The sequence below is a fragment of the Fundulus heteroclitus genome, chromosome 23, assembly GCF_011125445.2.
Source record: "Fundulus heteroclitus isolate FHET01 chromosome 23, MU-UCD_Fhet_4.1, whole genome shotgun sequence".
NCBI lineage: Eukaryota > Metazoa > Chordata > Actinopteri > Cyprinodontiformes > Fundulidae > Fundulus > Fundulus heteroclitus.
This window is the reverse complement of record NC_046383.1, coordinates 28,144,605-28,162,545: the sequence shown is the minus strand read 5'-3', so window position 1 is coordinate 28,162,545 and position 17,941 is coordinate 28,144,605. Positions and strand designations below refer to the sequence as shown.

The following is a 17,941-nucleotide window of genomic DNA, read 5'->3' as shown; positions in this document are numbered from 1 at the left end:
CTAGGTCTTTATACTAAGCACTGGAGCACAGTACAGTTGTTTCGAGGATCCTGTTACAGTGTGATACTAAATCAAAGCACGGGAAGCTAACTTTATTTGTAGAAAACCCTTAATGTAGAGTAATTTAAGGTGCATTGCAGGGAAATAAATGAAAAAGCATAAACAATTACAGTGAAGACAATGTTAAAAATGAAAGCATAAATTAATATTTGGCCTTTATGGGAAAGCTGGTGTAAATTTGGCCCAGGGAACATCGAAGAAACATGGAAATTTGGATGTATGGTACAAGATTTATAGCTTGGTGCAAAATAAATGAGGAGCAGGACATAAAGAAGAAGACAGTTCATTGACAAAGCTTGGTGAAATGCTACCAGGGGAAAACACCAGGTAGCACATGCAGCTTTTAAGTGTTGAATAAATGAATTTCCTTACCCACAAGAGTTGTTAAAACAGAAAACCTACATAGACTAGAGGACACTAATCCAGTTAAGACCCTAGAGCACAATGCCCTGTTTAAACAGTATGCCAACATCCAACAGAGCTGATCCAGAAAGCATAACTCAAATCCCCAAATCTCCAAATGTCTGTCAAATGAAAAGAGGATGGCATATAATTTGTTTTTTGTTTATTTCATGAATAATTTATATAGTAGAATTCCTAAGTTCAAAATCTGTGCTGACAAGATGAGGTGGGCTGCCATTTATATTTTTAATTCTCTGTAACAGGTTATGAGTTATTGGGAATATAATGTATTCCTGGCAGGTTAAACCACGAGAGGCCAACATGTTGAAATTAGCTGAACAACTTGACTGGGATGAGCTTTGATGATGTAAGGAAGATGGTGGATTGCTGGTCAATGAGATAAGGCTGCACGAAGGCTAAATGAGTTGCAATTTTATCCCTTTGCATAATGGGAAGTTTGGATCTACTCACTGTCTCAATGTAAGACAAAAAAATATGTACAAATAATATGTATGCTAAAAGCCAATATTTTGACTTCTCTGTTAGAGTGTAAACACTAAACACACATGTTACAGAAGCATAGAATTAAAAATGCGGGCGATTCTCTTAAATTGATCATTAACGTGTTTTATTTTTTGTATTGCTCTAATCCAGCAGTTAAAGTTGTTGTACTTCCGTGTACTTTCATCAGGGAATCTGACCATATTTAATTTAGAAAATATGTCGTTCCTCCCAGCAGTTGACTCTTTAGCCGTCGCTGCTCCTAAGGAAGCCAATTAACTTGAGTTCACTTTCCTGCTTTTCTTTGCACAGGGTTCCATATTCTTGTACATATTTGTTATGCTTTACTGTTTTTGCACAAATGTAAAAAGCCCATCCTATTACACTTGTACGTGTAGTAGAATCTACATATGCAATTGTTGCATTTCTGTATTATAATTTGAATTGTAGGTATGACCCTGAGATCCTATTCCCAATGTTTAATCTTTAATTCCTATTTTTATGGTTCAATGCCTAGTTTTGTCTGTCCCTATATGTTTTATTGTTTTTATTTGTAAAGTACTTAGGTCGCCATTATTGGCTGAGTACCAATGAAACAGTATACCAATAAAACACTGATTGTACAGCCTTTCTTTCTCTCTGTTTTTGACAATATTGTAGTCTTGATTTAATTCTTATTATTATTAGCCTACCTAGTTTAGTGAGTTTCCATACCTAGTATGAAGAGAATAAAGACAGAAAGAACATGAAGTTAACAGATGAGACAACAACAAACAATGGTTGTTGATGTGCTCCAGCAGCCTAAGCCTATAGCAGCATAACTACAGAGATAGCCAAGGATAACCTAAGCCACTCTAACTATAAGCTTTATCAAAAAGAAAAGTTTTAAGCCTAGTCTTAAAAGTAGACTAGGCTTAAAACTTTCCTTTTCCTTTTCACCTGTGCCTCCAGCAGAGCCAAAGGTATGAGGCCAAATTCTCTCGAGATTGCTAAGTGAAGGCATAACCGCAGTTTAATGGGCACTGCAGTTTCCCATGAATGGTTAACACTGGCTAGTTAAGACCCACTGTAGACCAAGGAGCTACACCAGAGATGTCAAACTCATTTCTATATGGGGCCACTTTGGCGTCATGAAGTCATTAAAAGGGCCGGTTGCACATAGACGATACTTTTCATTTCATAATTTCATTCCAGTTCACATAGAAGTATAAAAAATGCACAGTAACATAAAAGTAGCAACCTTAGGCCCAATTTATACAGTTTATCTGCAAAAAAAGTTGATATCGGGGTGAGTTACACTTACAGGAGGCACAGTTTTAGCCACTTTATACACTTTAAAAGGATATATGCCTCTACTTTATGAGATGATATGCTGTTTTTTTGGCTCTTGATGGCTGGATAATTTACCTTGACGGGCTGGATTCGGCCCGCGGGCCTTGAGTTTGACACCTGTGAGCTACACTGATTCCTTTGGCAACTCCTGCTTGTACTTGTTCTTTATGAGATGTGACAGGTGTTGATAACACACTGCTGTTTGATCTCCTGGGAGCAGAAGGAACAATCTCTTTTATCCCTTCCCAGAAGTGAACTTTTATTTCCTTGTATAACAATTACTATATTCAAACTTGCATATAAAGTGGAGATGTTATTGATCACGTAAACTTCATTGCATACATTAACCTGAGACTGCGAGTAGCATGGTAAATATTGATCCACGTCTTAAGGGGTTGCGTTCAGATCCAAAAGTTCTCTGGTCCAAAAGCAATTAGGATAAAAAGCAAAAAGGATTATAATCACTGTGAGCTCTGTTGCTTAGACCCCTAGAAATTATCTCAGGTCTCTAATTAAATAACTTTAGATATGCTGGTAAGATTGCTAAAAATTCATTTGCACTTAATAAGAGACTGCAATCGTCTATGGCTTCCCGATTCCTGAAAACTGGCATTTTTACTACAGAAGAGTGGAAATGTATAACCCACATGACACAGACTTTGCATGATCAGTAGTACGCTGATGTTGAAAACTAATTTCATTCTGCTTCTGGATGGTTTTATTTACAAAGATTCATGAAAAGGAGTTGTAATGGTTGCGAGAAGGAAACAAAAGCAATTACTTGAGTTTTAATGGTGATTACTCTGTAATTGGCCATTTAGCTGATATTCCCTCAGAGTATATCGGAGGAAAAATACAGCACAGCCTAATGTTTCTTGTTGTGCACAGGCGGCACTCACAGTATGAACCTTTATTTCCCCACTGGGCTTCTCGGCTGGTCTCAAGTAAATCAACTGGGGCATGCTAATTTGTGTCTCAATCCCTGTGGCATGAGGAGAAAGTGTGCATGTAGGTGTGCACGCGAGTGTGAATGTATGTGTGTGGGCAGAGGAGTCAACTGGACCGTGTAGATAAGTTGGATCGTGCTGCTCCTGGTAACATCCTTCCTGGGTCGTCTCGTGTCAGTGCTGTGGATCAAATTGGACTACTACCGGTGTGTGCTCAGACACAAATAAATTCTGTAAGAAGGTGAACACATTTAAAGACATTTTTCCAGAACTATCTCACTATTTACACAGCCAAAGGTATTTTTCATGGATTATTTCAGGAGTGTAGCTTTAGAAACGCCTCGAGGCTTGAACACACAAAGAGTTTACTTTACGTCCATCAATCACTGCAAACACAGCGTTAAATTATTTAGCTACACCAGATGAGGGGGGGAAAAAAAAACCCTGAACATAAATATTTCCAGGAGCACTGACTGCCCTGGACTCAGGAACCTGTGACGGAAAATTATAGGCTGGGAATATTTATTCTCGTGAGAAAATCCATACTTTTTTATGTAGTGTAAATTTATCTCATTTTGAAAAACCCAAACCCTGTTAAACTGCAATATAAAGGCTCTTCTCAGTGCTCTTGGTTATTCCAGCTTGCTTGATGCAGCCATAATGCAGAACATTATACAGAAATTTTAGGGCAACACATCCCTTAGAGGTGACATATTTTTCTGGCAATGGTCATGCATTTTCAGCAAGATAATACAAAGCCACATTATGTAGTCATAAAAAGCATTAGTGCAGATAAAAATACTGGTAGTAGGCTGAGTTCTGAATCCAGCAACTGTGAGCTCTATATTATTGTACTCCATGTGTTTATTGTTATTATTTTAGTTCGTTATTATTCATCTCTCTCATAAGGTGCTTTACCCCAGGCTTTAAAAACAGCAGTTATTAAAGCACTCTATCTGGACAAATCACATCTGAAGAATTACAGGCCTGGGGCCACTGGTCCCTGGGGCCCATGGCCAGTTCCACTTCAGCGTAGCTGGCTACCGGCGGAGTCCTTGGGCTAGTCTCCGCGGCTCCTGGGGGCTTCGGTGTTGCGGCGACTGGGGGGGTTTCCTTGGGGCCTTCTCTCCTCTTGGTGGGTGGGGGCAGATTTCCTGTGTTGGCCCCTCTTGGACACTTTTACTTTGGGGGTCCCTTTGGGCATCTGGGGTTTTGGGTCCCCCGGCGCCTGCCTCGGTGCTCTGGGGGGGGGGGGGGTCTTTGGCTATTCACATCCACTATTGAGCATTTTTCTTTGCAAACTTTACATACACAAGCACACTCTCACAAACAACTACAGGTGCTTGGTTCCAGGTACTTACAGATTCAGTAAACCCTTATTTTTATCTTCAGCTGCCACGTAATACATGTTGTATTAAACACTACATATACTTCAGCGATGGTATCAAGGCGTTACTTTATTGTATCTGTAATTCTATATCCGTTGGTTGTGCTGTTCTTTTTACATCTCTCTTTGCAGGTGATGAAGCAGACTGAAGACGTTTAATCATTCTCTCCCTCTTATCTCCTCTTTCTTTCACCTTTTCTCCTTTTTTTCTGTTCTTGTTTTTCTTTTCCTTTTCTCCTTTCTCATTGTAGTGTCCATATAACATGAATACTCCCTGCATAAATCTTAATAAAAGTATTTACATGTATAAATCAAGCAGAGCACTATGGCGAAAGCGGTACGGCTCCGCTTGTGAAAGTAAAATCTGTTGGGCTCTTTTTGGCATTAAGACAACAATTCTTATTGCCACATTGCCAGACAGGACACTATAAAAAAAAAGGAATTACAGGCCAATCTCCAACCTTACATTTATCAGTAAAATTATTGAAAAAGCTGTGTTTCAACAGTTATTTATTTATTTATTTTTTTTGTATGTGTGTCTCAACAGTTAAATAGCGTCCCTACAATGACCAACCACTTTAATCTTTTTCAGTACAATTTTTCATGTTCACCACAGTACTGTGACCGCCCTCGTTAAGGTTTTCAATGACATCCACGTAAATACAGACTGTGGGAGAACCACAGTGCTAGTTCTGTTGGACATCAGCACAGCATTTGACATTGTTGACCATGATAAATTGTTAAAGTGACTGGAGAGCGGGGTCGGACTCTCTGGTACAGCACTCAGTTGTTTCAAATCCTACCTAAAGAACAAGGATTTATATGTGTCAACAGGCAACTTCTCATCTGAGTGGACAAAAGTCACATGTGGGGTACCCCAAGGTTAAATCCTGGGACTCCTTCTCTTCAATATCTATATGCTTCCACTACTTACCACTTAGTTACCATAACTACACAGATGATACGCAGCTCTACATTACGATGTCACTAGGTGACTCTGAACCCATCCATAAGATATAAGATAGGCTTTATTGATCTCACATTGGAGAAATTCACATGTCACGTCGGCTCAGAATCAGTAATAATAGGAAGAAGGTGTCAGTAGGACGAGGTGCATTATATTTATACAGTGTGTCCTTGTTATGCCATGGATCAAAAAGGAGTAGGTAAGTAAGACAAAGTAACAAAAAAATAATGCACTGAATGGATGCTTAGAACAAATTAACGCATGGATACGCCAAACTTTCTCCAGCTAAACAGAAACAAAACTGAAGTTATTAAATTTGGAACTAAAGTGGAACGAACTTGAGTCAGTATGCAGCTTCAGTTATTACAACTACAAACTAGGGATCAATCCCAAAATCTGGGTGTAGTGATTGACTCAGACCTGAACACAGAAAGACAGTTAAAAAAGTGAGCTTTATATCACCTGAGACATTTTCGGGATTAAAGGACTGATGTCCCAAAGAGATCTAGAGAAACTCATCCATGGGTTTATCTTTAGTTGCATTAATTACTTTAACGGTGTCTTAGCTGGTTCTGGTCTATTCTGCATGCCCAGAACCAGAACCAAACATTGAGAAGCAGCATTTAGTTCCTATACTCCTTAAATCTGGAACAAACTTCAAGAAAACTGCAAAACAGCCAAAACACTGTGTTCCTTAAAATCAAGACTGAAAACCAACCTGTTTAGAATTGCTTTCGGCCCACAATAACAGGAACATTGACCAACATATTTGATGTGTATTGTTGTTTTCACTTGATACAATTTAATGTTTTTTTTCCCTGGTCTCACAAGTAGTGACTGTTTCAATGTGTTTATGATGTTTTTATGTTTACATGATGTAATGCTATACAAATGAACTTGACTTGAGTTATTTTTACCTTATTTGGAAATTAGCACGTTTGAAACAACAAATTGCTAATAGTTTAGAAATCCCCTCAATTACATTCTTCAGTAGTGTGATACTCCTCCCATGTCAGTCAGTATACTGTTTGTTCTTGCATTTATTTACAATATTGAACATTTATTTGTCAGTTACAGCACTGAAACATTGAGATGTGATTGCTATTTATTACTCTATTTAAGGTTTGAACACTATTGGGTGGCTTAGGAATCCTATGGATCTTAAACGTAGACTGTCAAGCATAGTCTTCATTGCGCTCACAACGACGGACTGGACAGTATGCACTACTGAAGCACTTCCGGATGAATGCAAACTGCATTTCATTGCTTATACTTGTGACAATGACAGTAAAGAATTTTAATTCTAATTCTAAACAGTTTGTAGCAGTGACTACAGTTTTACAGCATGGACATGCTAAAACTCAAAACAATTGGTCACAGGGAAGCATTAAGGGAAAATTAGTTTTAACAGCGCAGGCTGTTTTAATTAAATGCTGTCAATGACTCTCATGTGACGTCATAAGAAGAAAGCTGGCATCAGTCATTCCAGCAGGGAAGATAACAGATATTTAGTTCTGCTATGAAATTTGATCAACAAAAGTGCATTTAGTTACAAAAAAACCCTCAAGAATTCAATCTATTTTTATTTGATAATAATTTAAACAAATAAATAGTTAGTTATAAACAGGGTATTTAGCAACAAAACAGTCATATCTATTTTAAATCGACAATCCTAAAACAGATTGAAGCAGAATGTGCATATAAACTGTTGTTGGATGAAGGTGATGGAAATCAAATGAATTCCTCATTCCCCTGATCTTCTTCTGTGGGAATTCAATAAGATGCTGCTCAGGTCCAGATGGTAACCACTCCTGACATTCGAGTCATCTGAATTTCAAGTAGAATTGCAGAAAAGACAGGGTTTGCTCTCGAAAGAGTGGGGAGTGGGGGGCAAGGGTGACGCTGGATGGAAGAGAATGTGTCAGTAGACTGATTTTAAGATTGCCATTCTGGCAAGGTACTGCACAAGGAGGTCTCTAAAGACAGGAAAAGCTCCATACAGCTTGTTCAAAGACTGGGAGAATCATTGCTCATTGGAGACAACATTGCTTTTCTAACAACAACCGGGAACAGCAACCCTTATCAGGCTAATGATAATGGTTGCTGTACTTGTGAAATGTTGCATAAAATTAGAGTACTTTATATCTTTGTCTAGTTCTGTCTCCGCCTGCACGTTGATGCCAAGGCATTGGTGGATTAGATGACAGAAATCAACAAGATGTCCCCTGAGATCTACCAGACGGCTTGATGGCTTCACACTTCAGTTGGTCAATAAAAACACATTAGAAATCTTGGAGTGAGGTGGCCAAAGTGTTTCACTTGAATGCCCAGAGATGAAGTGATATATATAGAATAGATGGGGGGGTGGTAAAACAGAAAAGAGAATGGGATGGATCAGAACCAGACATGGTTGATCTTTGTTTTGGTAGACATCAGATTTCACTGCCAGCCTGGTGAGTTCAAAATGCAAACCTAAAACATGTGCAGTCGTGTAAGAACATCTTCTACTAATGTTTGCAGCTTAATCTGTTGTGTCTGTTGGGAGACTGAAAAGATAAAGAAACCAGAAGCGTGGCTCACTGAAGAAGACTGAAGAGAACAATATGCAGCTAATTCCCTTCAAGCAGTAAAGTAAATACACATTTATCCAGAACATCAGTACTCTGATTATTCCCATAACCTTTAGCACATAGATCATTACACTGCACAGCAGTGTTGTTCAAACATAGAAGCACATGTTTGTTTCCAAGCACAGCTGCAACAGTGAGGTCAATACGGAAAATTACAGAACAAGAAATAGAAAATAATGTGGATGAATAGAAAAAATTCACACACGACCACTTTATTAAGGGTATTACATTACTTGTTCGCTAACCAATATAGCAGACAGGCCAATCCCATGGCTGCAACTAAGTGTCTTTAGGTGTGTAGATGTGGTGGAGACAACTTGCTGACTCGTAAACGGCATTAAGGAAGAGGAAAGGCATAGCTTGTTTGTGTCATTACGGCTGTTGCGAATACTTCATTCATGATCTACTGGATTTTTCACACTCAGCCATCTCTCAGTGTTACCGAAAATGGTCAAAAAATGAAGAATATCTGCCAAGCAGCAGGTGTGTAATTGAAAATGTTTCTGTTGATGTCAGAAGAGAATAAACTGGCTTGACATGAAGGCAACAATAGTTCAAACTGCCATCTACAACCAAAGTATGGTTAATATAGTCTGAACAACAGGAAAGCATTGACGCATCCTGTCTCGTGTCAACACCTCAGGATGGTGATGGTGGAAGTGAGTGAAGGATAAGTTCTTGGAACACTTGGAAGGCCTTACACCCAATCAATCGTAATTAAATGCCACGGTATTTGTAATGATTCTGGCACTGGAGCTGATTCATTTCCCCTTCTTTCTCACCTGCTCAGTCTCCACCTCTCTGCAATTAAACGTTACTGGCTCCACCTGTCTCCAGCTGCATAAAAGCCCTGTCAATCTCAGTCTCCAGTGCCAGAACGTCTCTAGCCTTTTGCCGAGAACCTTCAAGCCTGTTAATCAATTCCTGCCTGTCTGTTGCCGACCTGATCTGTCCTCTGTTTTTCCCGAGCCTGCCGAAGCCCTCTCTGGTCCTGTCTGTTCGATACCTGTCTGTCTGGAAACCCTTCCCCCTGGACTGTCTTCCCGTGTGCCGAACCTGGACCGAACCTGAACCCGATCTCGGATACCCCTTCTGGCGGATCTTTGGCCCCAACGTTAACGAACCCGGACTGTCTTTGGATTTACGCCCCTGGATTGCCCCAAACGGACTCTGCCTGCCGGTCTCAACTGTCTGCGGACGCCTCTCATCTCCAAGACCATCTTCCCCGAACAACCCAGCCCGCAATCAGGTTAGTGATCCAGCTTTGCTGTTTTCTCACGTCTGCCCCGCTGGTCACTAACCTGTTTCCTTGTCTCCAGGAGACTGCCGGCCGACAAGCCGCAAGCAGCGCGTCCCGAGAGCCCCACTTCCCCTCTCCTTTTAAATAAACAAACCTCGTAACGCCACTGACCTGTTTTCGGGTAGTTTTTGGGTCCAACTCCTGTTCGTCACAGTATTGTTGATGTGCCCATCTCTTTATGGCAATAGCATACTTCTGAAGGCTAATTCCAGCAGGAGATTGTGCCATCACACAATGCTCACATACATTCATCTTGTTTTCTTCCTCATAACAGTGAGTTACCAGTAACCTCCATAGTCACTGGATCTTGATTCAATAGCGCACCTTCGGGATGTGGTGAAACGGCAGATTCACAGGTTGGATGTGCAACCGACAAATCAGCAGCAATTGCAACATGCAGTTATGTCAGCAAGGACCAGAAACTGAGACATTTTCCTGATACCTTGTTGAATCTGTGCCACGTAGAAATCAGGCAGCTCTGAAGAAATAAGAAACCTGGAACTAGCACTGTGTACTCAATAAAGTGGCCTGTTATTGTATCACAAGGATTCCGCACAGAGAGTAGTTAGCAGTTAAAAACCTCTCCATTACGGAAACTTTTCCCACTTTCTCAGCATTGGTATCTATATTGTTATTACTTAAGGCCCGTTTACACTACACTTTTTTAACCGAGCCGCGACCAGTCCGGGCTCGGTAACCGAGATAACTCTTGTGTGTAAATGGTCAGCAGACTGAACTGGACCGCGCTAAACATAACCGTACCGCGCTAACTGCAGACCAGTTCCTGAATAGGTCTCGGACTGTTTTTTTATCCCGGTTATCTGATAACGAAGAGCGCATGAGCAGACCGCGTCATCCCCTTACAGTCAGCTGACTGTCCGCGTTTTTGTCTGGCTGCACGTCCCGATTTACACTCCATTCAGACAAATTTCAGACATTCATAATAATACTAGCTTCCTTACCGTGCCACACGGTTTCCAGAGATGATTCTGCTTAGCAGTGTGATGAACCTCAGTGTCTGTTGTTGTTTCCTGTGTCTGTAAATCCTTATTAGACGTTCATTTGTCTTATCCACGTCCCAAAAGCAGACTCTGTCTAACCATAATATCCTGAATGTTACGGGCGTCGCCATTTTGATTTGCTCGGTCCCGCCTTCAATCCCAGAGAGCAGCAGTACCGCAGATCGTCACTAGGAGGCGAGGAGCAACTAAGGAACCGGGATAGTGTGGTGTGTAAACGGTCATCTTGGCTTGGTTAACTGATCCAAGCTCAGACTGGTCTCGGCTCGGCTCGGTTAAAAAAGTGTAGTGTAAATGGGCCTTTAAAGGCAGAGTCTGCAATTTTTCGGGAAATGTAAGTTAAAAATGCGCACGTCCCGTTTTGAGTAAGGGTGCATGTGCAAGACTATGTTACCTGTTCTTCCTCACGGGAAAAATATCTCCCAAATCCACTCTGGTCTTATTTCTTTCTTACGAGACCTTCTTCTTCTTCTCATAAACTTGCGAGAGCGTTTGCTTCTTGCGACTCTTAAAAGTTTTTAAAGTATACGTTGAGAGCAGTGGAGCTGCAATGAGCGGCTAACACTGAGGCTAACCGCTAAGCTAACCAGATACATAAGCCCCATTTACACTACCCTTGTTAAACCGATCCATGCCGAGCTCGGTTTGACGACCTTTTATATATCACGCTATCTTGGTTCCTTGGTTCCCCACCTCCTAGTGACGATCTGCGGTACTACTGCTCTCTAGGATTGAAGGAGGAAATCAAGCAAATCAAAATGGCGGTGCCCGCAACATTCAGGAAGTTGTGCTTGATTATTATTATGATATTTCGTTGTTTGCAGAGAGTCAGGCAAAGAAGGCAACTTTTGGTGAATTTACTTGACAGAGTCGGCTTTTGGGAAGTGAATAAGACAAACGAACGTCTAATAAGGATTTACAGACGCAGGAAACAACGACAGACGCTGAGGTTCATCACACTGCTAAGCAGAATCATCACTGGAAATCATGTGTGACGGTAGGAAAGCTAGTATTTTTATGAATGTCTGAAATTTCAGCTGGCTGTAAGGAGATGACGTGGTCTGCTCATGCGCTCTTTGTTATCTGAGAACCGGGCTACTGAAAAACCGAGCCGAACCCACCTATTGAACTGGGCTAGATTTAGCGCGGTCCGGTTGTGTCTGTCACTTTGCAGTTCAGTTTGCCTTCCATTTACACTCGATAGTTATATCAATTACTGAGCTCGGACTGGTCTCGGCACGGTTAAAAAGGGGTAGTGTAAACGGGGTTTTAAACACTAGAATTGCGCAGCCAGCAAGTGGAAACTAACAAGGAACGTGCATGCATATCGGCGTTACATGAGCGCGTCAGAATGATTGGCATGTAGGACAACCAATAGATAAGGCAACACCCCTGGAACTTGGGGATCAGAGGGTGATTTTAGAGTCCTGCAGCTCTTACAGAGGTCTATTTTTTTTATTCCCTTTTCTGAATACATAATGTATTGACTACTCTCAGGATGGAAGGACCATTTCACCTAGTAAAACAAAAAGTATTCCTGAACAGGATTACCAACTACAGCTTTAATGGCAGTGCTTTGCAAAGGTTTTTACACCTCTGGAATTTTATAGCACATGATAATTACAAAATTGAATGCCTTTTTAGGGTGAATCTCCCAATGACAGGGCATAATATGTTTGTTTTGAGTAGAAGAGGTGGATATTTCTGAGAATAGACCGAAGAGTGCAATTTATAGGTTAAAGTGATGATAAAGTGATAAAGGACAGGGGGAAATACATAATCCCATTGTCAGTTGTCCAGGGTAGTCTAGCTCCAGATGGTGTGTCCGTGACATTGAAGGTTTGGAACTGAGCAGAGAAGCGCTGGGGATGAAGGGGCTGTAGCGACTTACCATGCATGGTTTGTTACTGAGAACAATTCAACATTTTGTTTTCACTTTCCAAGTAGGCCCTACTTCACCCTATCACATAAAATCTCATTTAAATACATCGATATTAGTGGCTGTAATGTAAAAAAAATTATAGAAGGTTAAGCAGGTCTGAATGCTTTTGGAAGTCACTGGTATATCTCCTGAAGAATTGCACTTTAGATTTTTAGTGCATTTCTGTTTGCAATTCAATTACAATGAACGTGCACCAACACAAAAAAGGTAGATTGAAAGACTATAATGCTTCAGACTCCCCTGCGGATGGCTTGTTTGATGGCTTAGGGAAAACAGTCAAATCCCACAGCTGTGCGTGGGAATGGTAAACCTCGGCTTTCTTCTATGATAGGGAGAATTCTAACGCCAGTGGGTCTCTCCTGCCCATAAAGATGAGCTTTGAGGTTTTTTTTTCTTCCACTGACAGGTTAAATAACCCAATGCGACCTTTGACTGAGCAGAATGAAGCTATTGGGCAGGTGAGAAGGAGTTGTGGGTTTTCATCAAACAGACACTCACTGAGTTCTGTACTATCAATGTATCACTGCACAGCTGCATTACTGTCAAAGCTCAGAGTCAGTTCGGGGAAGATACAATGACAGCAACGCTTGCCATACATAATAGTGATTTAAAAAAGATTTGTATTCACAACAAAATTACCATGCTGGTATACCTTCCTTAGAAATAATCTGTTTAACTGCCTATAGTGGTGTAAAATTATTCAACAATTGTAATATTACCAATTTAGCCCTGGCTGTCTGTGAGTTTTAGCATCAAAAGATTTGATATTTAAATAAACTTGCAGCTATTCAAAACCATACTGATATATTTCAGCATACTGATGTCTCTTTTTTTAACCTCCAACACCAATCTGGGTCACTTAAGATAAGGCATTTGCTGATACAGAGCTTCAGTCTGATATTTCTTTAAATCGACGTTATGTCTATATTAAAATAAATAAATCTGTTTTATCATTATTTTCTAATTGCTGCACTCTCCTCGTTTATTTTCTTGGACAGTCTCAGAGGTTTTGCCCAAACTTAAATTTTTGCAGTTCATTGTGAGTATGCTGGTCCAAGATAGTTTGTTAAGTCCTGTTTATGTTCATTAGCTTCTTTTGCTCTCTGTTTTGATATAACTTGTTGACATCCAACAATACAGTAAAAGTAGTTTTCCTGCTTGATCAACTCAGAGATTTGCTCTGAACCCTGGATTTTTTTTTTTTTACGTGTCCTGTCTGGCAGTGCAGTACTATTAATTTGCTTTCTTAGTGCTAAAGAGAGCCCAACAGATTTACTTTCACAAGTGGATCATTGCTATTCCGCTATTGTGCTTCGTATAATTCTCATGCAAAAAAAAAAAAAAAACAACTGTTAGGGATTATGAGATTACAGAGACTGGACTGCAAAGTCGGCTAACATGGAAATTATGGAAAGACAACGGATTCTGGAGACACAGACATACTTAGATTGGACAGAATGACTGATTAGGGGAAGACATGTCAGCTAGGACACGTCTGCATTATAGCATGATCTTCTCCACCAGTGTGATGAACGAAAAACTGATATCATAGTGGGCACTCCCCTGAATGGGGTCCTACTTAATGTCTGTGTGAGGAATGAACGGGGTGCTCTCTGGTGTCCGGAAATCATCCCGTTGCTTTGTTGTGTATGGGAGTCCAGTACTCCCATACACAAAATCACTGTTTTTTATCACAACAGAAGTTTACAATAGAAACACCACATTATTCAGCAAAAGAACCTTGGGTGACCGCAGCCTGGTCATTTTTTTTTTAGCAAAACTTTGTTGGACATTATTTTGGGATTATTTCAAATTCAATGGACACAAAAACAAAAAAGGTAAAATAGAAAGAAAGGAAGAGAGAAATGTGAGGCAAAATGTTAAAAAGTAGAAAAGGTGACAAAAGTAGAGATGTGGATAAAGAGAGTGCAGAAACAGAAAGATTGAACAAAAGAACCAACAAAGTATCACAAGTACAAACAATCAGCACCTTTAATAACATCAATGAACAAATACATAGTATTATTTACTACAAGATGTGTTTAGTGGCAGCCAAAGCTAACTATAGGGTTTATTTGTATAGAAGTGTTTCTGCAAGCACCTGGATGCAAACACCTGTAGGTGAACCTCGGAAAGTGTTCCAGGTGTGCTAAGCAGCTGTCCCAGAACAGTTGGGGTATTTGAGCCTCATGTTCTGACCCAAGAGTTTGCAATTGAGTGGATGTGTTTAATTAGGACTTTGCATCTTTTTAAATTAAGATGTGCTGCTGAAAAACTAAATATAGACAGTAGACCAGACAGTAGAGAGGACCATAGTTTCCCCTGAATGTGATCCTCAACAAATATCTGGAATCTGATACCTCCCTATCCCTATTATCCTACTGTCAGTACTCTTCCATGGATGTCTTGAAGAGTTAGCTGGGAAGGTCTTCTAGTTGCTTAATGAGTATAACATTCACCCACACAGCACAGATGGATGCAATTGACTTGCAAACACACAAACAAACAAACAAAAAACGATGTTTCATGGTAGTTTGAACCCTGTGAGAGTTTCCTTTACTAAGGATATCTGCATCCACGATGCACTGAAATCATGGTTAGTTTTCCTTAGAGCTGGTTTCTGCCCCACAGTCCCCAACAGGATGTTGTGCTGTGCTCAGTGAGCTGTGATTTTAATTATACTTTTGTGAATTTATTATTCTTAAGAGACTCAACAACTACCCGAACACAGGCAGTCACATGTCTGAAAGGACATCAAAAACTCTAACAATATATATATATATTTATATATTTTTATATATATATATATATATATATATATATATATATATATTTATATTTTTTTATATATATATATATATACTGTATATAGGACAACTGAACACTGAGAAATATATGGCACATTTCAATCCAATATTATTTTACATCATAATTTATTTCAGTTACTCAGCTCATATGAAACACATTTTTATTAATTACATACAGACTGATGTTTTCTAGCCATTACTTCTGTTAATTGGGATGATTTTCTCCTTACTGCAGATGAAAACACAACATTTAAGGTTAAACTATCACATCACAACATCCCCAACAAAGAAAACATTTCTAAATACAGAAATGTGAGCTTAATGAAAGCTGTATTAAATGCCATCTTAACTATCACTATTACATACTATTGAAGGTGGCTGATACTCTAAGCTTAACCAGGCATAACATTACAAGGGTACAGTGAATTTTTTTTTATGAACAAGCACAAAATTATTTCAGACAACAAAGTGTCAAACATATCCACTCAAGGGTTTACGGTCAACGCCTTTTCCTGTCAATGTCTGAGGAGAAACAACAGAAAACACTTTGCGTGGCCCACAAGAAGACGCAACAGTCGCAGGGAGGCACGGCGGCTGTCTGAGGAGAGGATGCGTCCTTTTCTGCATTAATTCATATGTTCCTCCTAGACATGGCAGCTGTCACAGTCAGTTAGGGGAGATTCATCCCTTCCCCTCTCACAGGCTCTCCTGTGACATTTCCATTCGTCACATGACAGCAGCTAAGTGAAGGAGCATTACCTTCGCTTCTCCTAAGTGAAAACAAGGGAAGTCACTCAGGTGACGGCGGCTCAATCTGAATAGAGTAAAATAGAACAGGAATATCCTTTGTCATCCCACACTGGAATTCAGGTGTAACAGCAGTAATGTGACAGGCAAATGAGAGTTATTAGATACAGGCAAAGGTTAAAAAAAAAAGAAAAAAAAAGTTGTGGTTTCGACTTCAGGCTCCTCTCGGCAAAGGTCTATGTGCCCTGGGCAAGGCCTCCAGGTCTGCGCATGGACCTGAGTGTGTTTGTGAGAGTGACTGGGTTGACGTGGGTCTCGTATGAAGGGCTGAGACTCGCCGATGTCACTGGAAAAGCACCGTGTAAATTCAGTCCATTCACCGAACACATGGGCTTTGAACATCGCAGCATTTCTTTTTTAATGGTCTGCAGAAGACATGAGAAGATACACCTACACAGAAAACAGACCATGGAAGTGATGCACGAGTTCTGATTGGTGGTCTCGGCAGTGATCTGGAGTAAAGAGACCTGTGATGAGTGAAGCTGAGAATGGAAACGCCGTCAATCGGCAGCGACGGACACACAGCCAGAAAGGAAAGGAGTGCATCCAAGGCAAAGTAAAATCAGCGATGAAACCTGTGACCAGTGAGTGACACTAAGGATACCTTCAGTTGTGTCTTTCACCTTCAGTGAAAGACACAACTGACTGCAGTCAGTCCACAATGTTTAGGGCATTTAAATGAGTAGGAACACATCTGGGCTGACATACTGTGCCACTGCGAACTTTTCACACCGAAGACCCAAACGTTACGAGGAAGACATTCTCTAACTGTATGTAAGCCTTTAATTAAAACAGGAAATAAATTCATGAATAATTTGATAAGCTTGTAACAGATTTAGTGCGTCGTTGTTCATTTTACCGAGAGCAAACATCTTTTCATCTGTGCTGTATTTATTGAATTTATTTCCTCAAAGAGGGGGTTCATTTTGATGCCAGTTCATTCCTCTGATCTTTTTGCAGAAAAAACATGAGCCCTCCCCTGTGTTGGAGGAGAGTAACAGAGAAGATGTAGATCGTTTGGACCCAACAGAGACTGCCATCACGCCATCACAGTTCTGCTCTCGGACTCTGGTTATTCCCCCTGACCATCCTGCCTGTCTCTGCCATCACGGTATTGATCCTGTGCCTGTCCTTTGACCAATCGATTACCTGCCGTCTCCATGAGTTACATCCTTCAAGCTGCCCTGATCGGACACTGGATCACATTGGGCTTCACCAGCAACGTCTCCCGCCAGCAGGAGCCTTGACTCACCTCCCCAGCCTGTTTCTGGATTGTGAGAAGCGGTTCCTGTCCCAGACTCTGGTGATTCATCCTCAATCTGCAGCAGCATACGTCACAATAAATTCTTTATTGCCGTGTCTTCCTATAGCAATATCTTCCAATTGAGTTATTCATTTAAGACAATGCGACAACAGTAACCAATGTGGTTATGGAGATTGTCCAACGGACAGTTTTTTTCAGCAACACGTTTGCTCGACTGTGGTGCAAAAGAAATAACTGCGGAAGATGAAAAAAAAACAGTATAATGTGTATTTAGATTATTAGAAATCCAACTGAAGGTTTGCCACGAGCCATTCAGGGGACACCACAAGCATCTGAGATTAGGTTTTCAGGTCACATGAGACCAAAATGGAAATTGTGCAAAAGAAAAACTTTGAGTGATACAATAAAATAGAATTTCTACAGTCATGGCTCCAATATATGAAATTAAGCTGTTGCTGCTTTTAGCTATTGTAGCTGCGCTTTCAAATGATCGACACAATAATATCCAAAAGGCCAACTATCTTAAAAAATAAAAATAAACTATACGATAGAATGCTTAAACATTGTCCATACAAT

At 40.4% G+C, this 17,941-nt stretch overlaps 1 long non-coding RNA gene across 1 annotated transcript; it reads left to right on the top strand.

Moving 5' to 3' along the window:
* Positions 1-8,964: 8,964 nt before the first annotated feature.
* On the top strand, positions 8,965-9,632 carry LOC118557424. Its single transcript, XR_004927864.1, has 2 exons — positions 8,965-9,475; positions 9,546-9,632. It is a non-coding gene; the product is annotated as an uncharacterized LOC118557424 (long non-coding RNA).
* The last annotated feature ends 8,309 nt before the right edge of the window (positions 9,633-17,941 follow it).